This window comes from Etheostoma spectabile, unplaced genomic scaffold, assembly GCF_008692095.1.
Source record: "Etheostoma spectabile isolate EspeVRDwgs_2016 unplaced genomic scaffold, UIUC_Espe_1.0 scaffold00018646, whole genome shotgun sequence".
NCBI classification, from domain to species: Eukaryota; Metazoa; Chordata; class Actinopteri; order Perciformes; family Percidae; genus Etheostoma; species Etheostoma spectabile.
In genome coordinates this window covers 30,344-35,451 of record NW_022604375.1, presented here as the reverse complement: position 1 = coordinate 35,451, position 5,108 = coordinate 30,344, and the positions used below count along the sequence as shown (strand labels likewise).

At 40.3% G+C, this 5,108-nt stretch overlaps 2 non-coding genes across 2 annotated transcripts; one reads left to right on the top strand and one right to left on the bottom strand.

The window, feature by feature from the left end:
- Window positions 1-1,713: 1,713 nt before the first annotated feature.
- Window positions 1,714-1,785, top strand: trnaw-cca (transfer RNA tryptophan (anticodon CCA)). Its single transcript has one exon. It is a non-coding gene; the product is annotated as a tRNA-Trp (tRNA).
- Window positions 1,786-4,395: 2,610 nt separating this feature from the next.
- Window positions 4,396-4,467, bottom strand: trnaq-uug (transfer RNA glutamine (anticodon UUG)). Its single transcript has one exon. It is a non-coding gene; the product is annotated as a tRNA-Gln (tRNA).
- Window positions 4,468-5,108: the final 641 nt, after the last annotated feature.

The window sequence follows — 5,108 nt, the reverse complement described above, 5'->3', positions numbered from 1 at the left end:
GATGTGTATATGCATTGATCTAAAAGAAAGTTGATGTGTATATGCATTGATCTAAAAGAAAGTTGATGTGTATATGCATTGATCTAAAATAAAGTTGATGTGTATATGCATTAATATAAAAGAAAGTTGATGTGTATATGCATTAATATAAAAGAAAGTTGATGTGTACATGCATTAATCTAAAAGAAAGTTGATGTGTATATGCATAAATCTAAAAGAAAGTTGATGTGTATATGCATTAAGAAAGTTGATGTGTATATGCATTAATCTAAAAGAAAGTTGATGTGTTTATGCATTAATCTAAAAGAAAGTTGATGTGTTTATGCATTAATCTAAAAGAAAGTTGATGTGTATATGCATTAATCTAAAAGAAAGTTGATGTGTTTATGTATTAATCTCCTCACAGTGATCGCTAACATCAAAGTAACATTTTGTTTTAACTTGATCTGAAACAATAATCGGCGATTCATTGTTGAAGAAAGGTTCTAAGAAATGTGAAGGAAGAAATTAAGCTTTACCGCCTTTTGAAATGTTTTTGTGTAGACTCTCCCAAATCTGGTGTTTTCATTTTGAAGGTTTCCAGGAAGAAGCAGGAAGTGGCTTTGAGGAAGTGTTTCCTCGGTGATTTGCTGTCAGACGGGTCAGATTGGCCGACTCCGAGACGGTGTTATCCGTCTTCAGCTTCCTGCTTCACCTCCAAAGAGTAGCCTAGGTATCATCATAAGGCTATTGGCGATTCATTCAGAAATGTTCATGAATATTAATATATTATTAATATAGTCCATAAATGAGGTGTATCTGTTCAAACACTTATGTAATAACAGCTGCGACTAGTCATTTAATCAAATACATCAAAAGTCACAGTAAGTATGCAATATTTAGTTTATTTTGTGTCCTGTTTAATAGCTACATGTATGACCTTTGAAGCAAAAGAACTTGTGAAAATCAGGTTGGTATTCAGTGAGGTTGATGGTTGTTTAGAGGCTAAAAACAGGTTTAAACTAACTGTCCCTGTTTGAGCCTGTTGGGTGCTAACTCTAGCAGGAGGATAACACGGGGTAGACACCACCGATTGGTTTCATTTCTCTCTCCACTGACAGACCTCCTAATGTACAAACTACAGAGCTACGTGTTGAAATTGACTGGAATTCTCCTTTAAGGAAAAGTCCATCTGCTTTAAAAAGATGTCTTAATGCACCTCTCCATATTTCCTGACATTTGCCGTTACAATCAGATATGTCACTGTAAAAAATAGAATGTTGGCACATGTAGGGAGCTGCGTTGGGAACCGGAGGGTCGCCAGTTCAAGTCCCCATGCGGACCAAATTACAGAGTGTGGTTGGATGCCACTTCACATCCTGGGAACTGCCAGGTACCCCCCCAACCGCTCAAGGCGCTGGTCCAGCTGGTAGCCCACTCCCTCTCACATCTCTCCATTTGTGCTTGAATAGATCCTGAGCGTGTGTGTGTGTATTTCAGGCCTGTGTGGGATTACTGAAAAAGTGTACACAGAGTGTAAATTGTAATTTCCCCACTGGGGATCAATAAATATTATAGATGAAATTATATTAATCAAAAAGAAAGATTATGTGTACGTATTACTCAAAAAGAACGTAGAGGCATATAACGTATAGGCATATGTGTATATGCCTTAAAAAGAACAGATATGCATTAATCAAAACGAAAGTTGATGTGTACATGCATTAATCAGCAGACCTCGTGGCGCAATGGTAGCGCGTCTGACTCCAGATCAGAAGGTTGCGTGTTCAAATCACGTCGGGGTCAAATGTCCTTACTGCAGTTTGTGTGTGTATTTCAGCCCTGTGACTGAGTGTAAATTTTAATTTCCCCACTGAGGATCATTAAGTTATTTTAATCCAGTGGTTCTCAACCGGTGGGGCGCGCCCCCCTCTCTCCTGGGGGGGCGCGAGTAGACTACAGGATGGGAGGTGAAAAAGACTGCTCAACCACGGGAGCTGCCGTGAGCCCCTCTCCCGTCCAAAAGCACTCACAGTTAGCAGTAGCCTCGCGCAGCAGGCACAGCCTGCAGTCAGAGCAGAGAGAAGACACACACCCCTCCGCGTCCAGGCTAGGGTGACCACCCGTCCCGCTAACGCGTGCGCGCACAGCGTTTGAAGCCCAATTCATACGTCCCGCAAATTGAGACCGTGTCACGCATAATCAATGCTTGCTCAAAAAAAAAGTTGGTCGCTCTATCTTGGAGCCCGAGGCAGCCAAACGAACAACTCGTTCGGGATGAACTGCGCCTGTAAAGTACGAGAGCCGGCGGCAGCAGCCGGTAGAGGGGGGACAAAAGCGAGGTAAAGTCGGACAGTTTCCAGCCAATTTCAGAAGAGGAGGTGACAAAAACACTGTGGTGCGATTCCGATTTAATAAATATAATCAGACCCACATATCAGCTGGAACAGTCTCTAGTTTTAATTGTAGCTCTCAGAATGTTCTACATGAGATCTGATGCTGATTTTAATTAACAACAGACTGGAGATGATCTGTGATCTGAACGGATTTAGTCTCTCTGACTTCTAAACGTCACTATCAGCCAGAATGTACAGAATATGACTGTAAATCAGCCAAATAGTTAAAATCCCTCTGATTCGTTGTCATGACAGCGCACGCACGTGCATACCAGACACTGGGAAGGGACTTTTAGGAACGCGCTTTCCAATTCAAAAAATGGAGAAAGAGCCCGAGTCTGAGCAGTCAGGCCCCCCCACCATCAGTTAAAAAGAGAAGGTGGGTACAAGGAAGACTGGGAAGACTCTTTTGTTTAAACTGTTCCTGTGGTGTTGAGAAACTACAATTCCTGTTAGTCCTATAATTTTATATTATTTAAAGTGAATAAATTGTAAGGAAATATAAAATTAAATAGCTAAAGTAAATCGTAAGTGGAAGTGCATCTGTCAATTATATTATAATTGTATGAATGTTCAAAATATTAATCTTTATTTAGAAAATACACATTGGTTGGCCTATTCATGAGCTTACATCAGCAGTTACACATGTTCAGGGGCATAGGGCATTATTAATATACCATGTAAGGTGGTATGTGCTAGAAATGGGTAAACCAGTATTAGTGAGTCTGCTCGTGGGGGGGAGGGGGGGTAGGCACCGCTGCGCCAGGCAGTGTCCCACATTGTCCCTCAGAAACATACCACTTGTCCCCCTTGGGCTTATTAGCAGGTGGTCACCCTATTCTTAAGTAAGTTTTATCTTGAAGCTTTTGAGTGTTCTTTAGGTTTTTATCTGCTTTAACTATTACCGGACAGCGGGGCACGGAGCAGAGCAGAGCGGCCGTTAGGGAGGAATCCACCTCCGTGTTCAGCTCCCTTTAGAACTGGCGGCAAAAATCTTAACGTTGGAACTTTATGATGAATAGAAATGTTGACAGGTTGATTTCTGTTAATAACAAACACAACTATAGTCATGGAAAAAAACAAAATATGACAAGCCATCTTGGTTCATCTTTCCACTGTTCCTACAATCACCACTGGTTGGAAACTAAAGGATCCAAACTAAAAGGATGTTCCTCTTTAACTAAAAGGTCTATCTCTGTAGGGATCCATCCCATAATGTTGTCACACACTTAGAATAATAATCTGAGTCTGTCAGCAGCAACAACACAACCTTTAGTGGATGCTGACTTTACCTTTAAATTAGGAGTTTAAACAGAGACACAACAGGAAGAATAAATCCATCAAATCAAGTCCCCAATAATCAGCATGTGGCCTTGTTTTATTTCAGGTAGTCAGCATGGAGCTGTTCCACATTCCCAGACATTTAAAACAAGTCAATCATTGGCGTTATTCTACAAGTCAGATGAATAAATCAGCTGTTTGCTATTTGAGCTGCTCTGTTTCCTGCTGCTCCGTCATTCTTTAGTGTCCTCTGGAAACAGGTTGCTGTCCTTTATGTTTCTTTTGGATGACATCATCAGTGTCTTTGCTTTAGTCTGAAGAAACTCCAACAGATTTAAAACCACATGCAGTCACAGAAAAACAAACAGGGAATAGAAAATGTCAGACAAAGAATATGAAATGAAAAGTCCCCAAAGTAGGAAAATATATGTTAATTTACCAAACAACAATAACTGGAGAGCATCCAATTAAACATGGCCGACTTCCAGTATGTCGGTAATGAAGAGAGGAATGTTTGGACATATTACAGATTCATTTTATTTTTATTTAACCTTTATTGAACAATCCCATTTACAGTAACTCTTTCCAGGGAGTTAATAAGTTTCATAATACATAAAAGACAGGACAATGGTTCCATACTACACCACATCTCTATAGATACTACAACACAAACAAGATACTACAAACAAACAAAATACTACACTTAACTTAAGCCAATGCATACATGCAACTTAAAATCAGGTTCCACTGAGATTTGAACTCAGATCGCTGGAGTCAAAGTCCAGAGTGCTAACCATTACACCATGGAACCCTTAAAAGTGTTGCAAGGGTTTGCCTGGAAGTTTCTTTCATAATATCCACATGTATGCTATTGAAGGCACACAACAGTCACAATGAAGATGAAAAAGCAACAATTGCTTGCCAACTTAAGTCATTTAGTTAGCTAAGCGTTCAGAGGATGTGGGAAAAGCAAGTCAAGAACAGGTTTTGAAGGACTTGCCACAGACAGTGAATACAGCAGTAGATATGTCTACTGTGTACAAACACATGGTAACTTTACATCTGTTGACAATAAAGATGCTCACAAAACGCTGCACTTGCAATTGCGTTTCTTGGGCACATTCATGTCCTCTTACATACAAAGAACTGATAAATTCTTTAATCACGATATCATGTGTCAGACATTAGTTCCAGATGAAAACACTGGTTGTCAGAAGTGGGATTTGAACCCACGCCTCCAGTGGAGACTGCAACCTGAACGCAGCGCCTTGGACCGCTCGGCCATCCTGACTGATCCAACAGATGTTCAGTAGGACCTGTTTAAAAAATTATAAGATAGTGAATTAAACATGTCACTCTATTGTAGGTTCTCAGTCATCCATGTCATAGTTAACAAGGGAAGGTTTCTCAACTGTCAGTCCAAATATATGGGTGTTCATGGAGACATGGAAG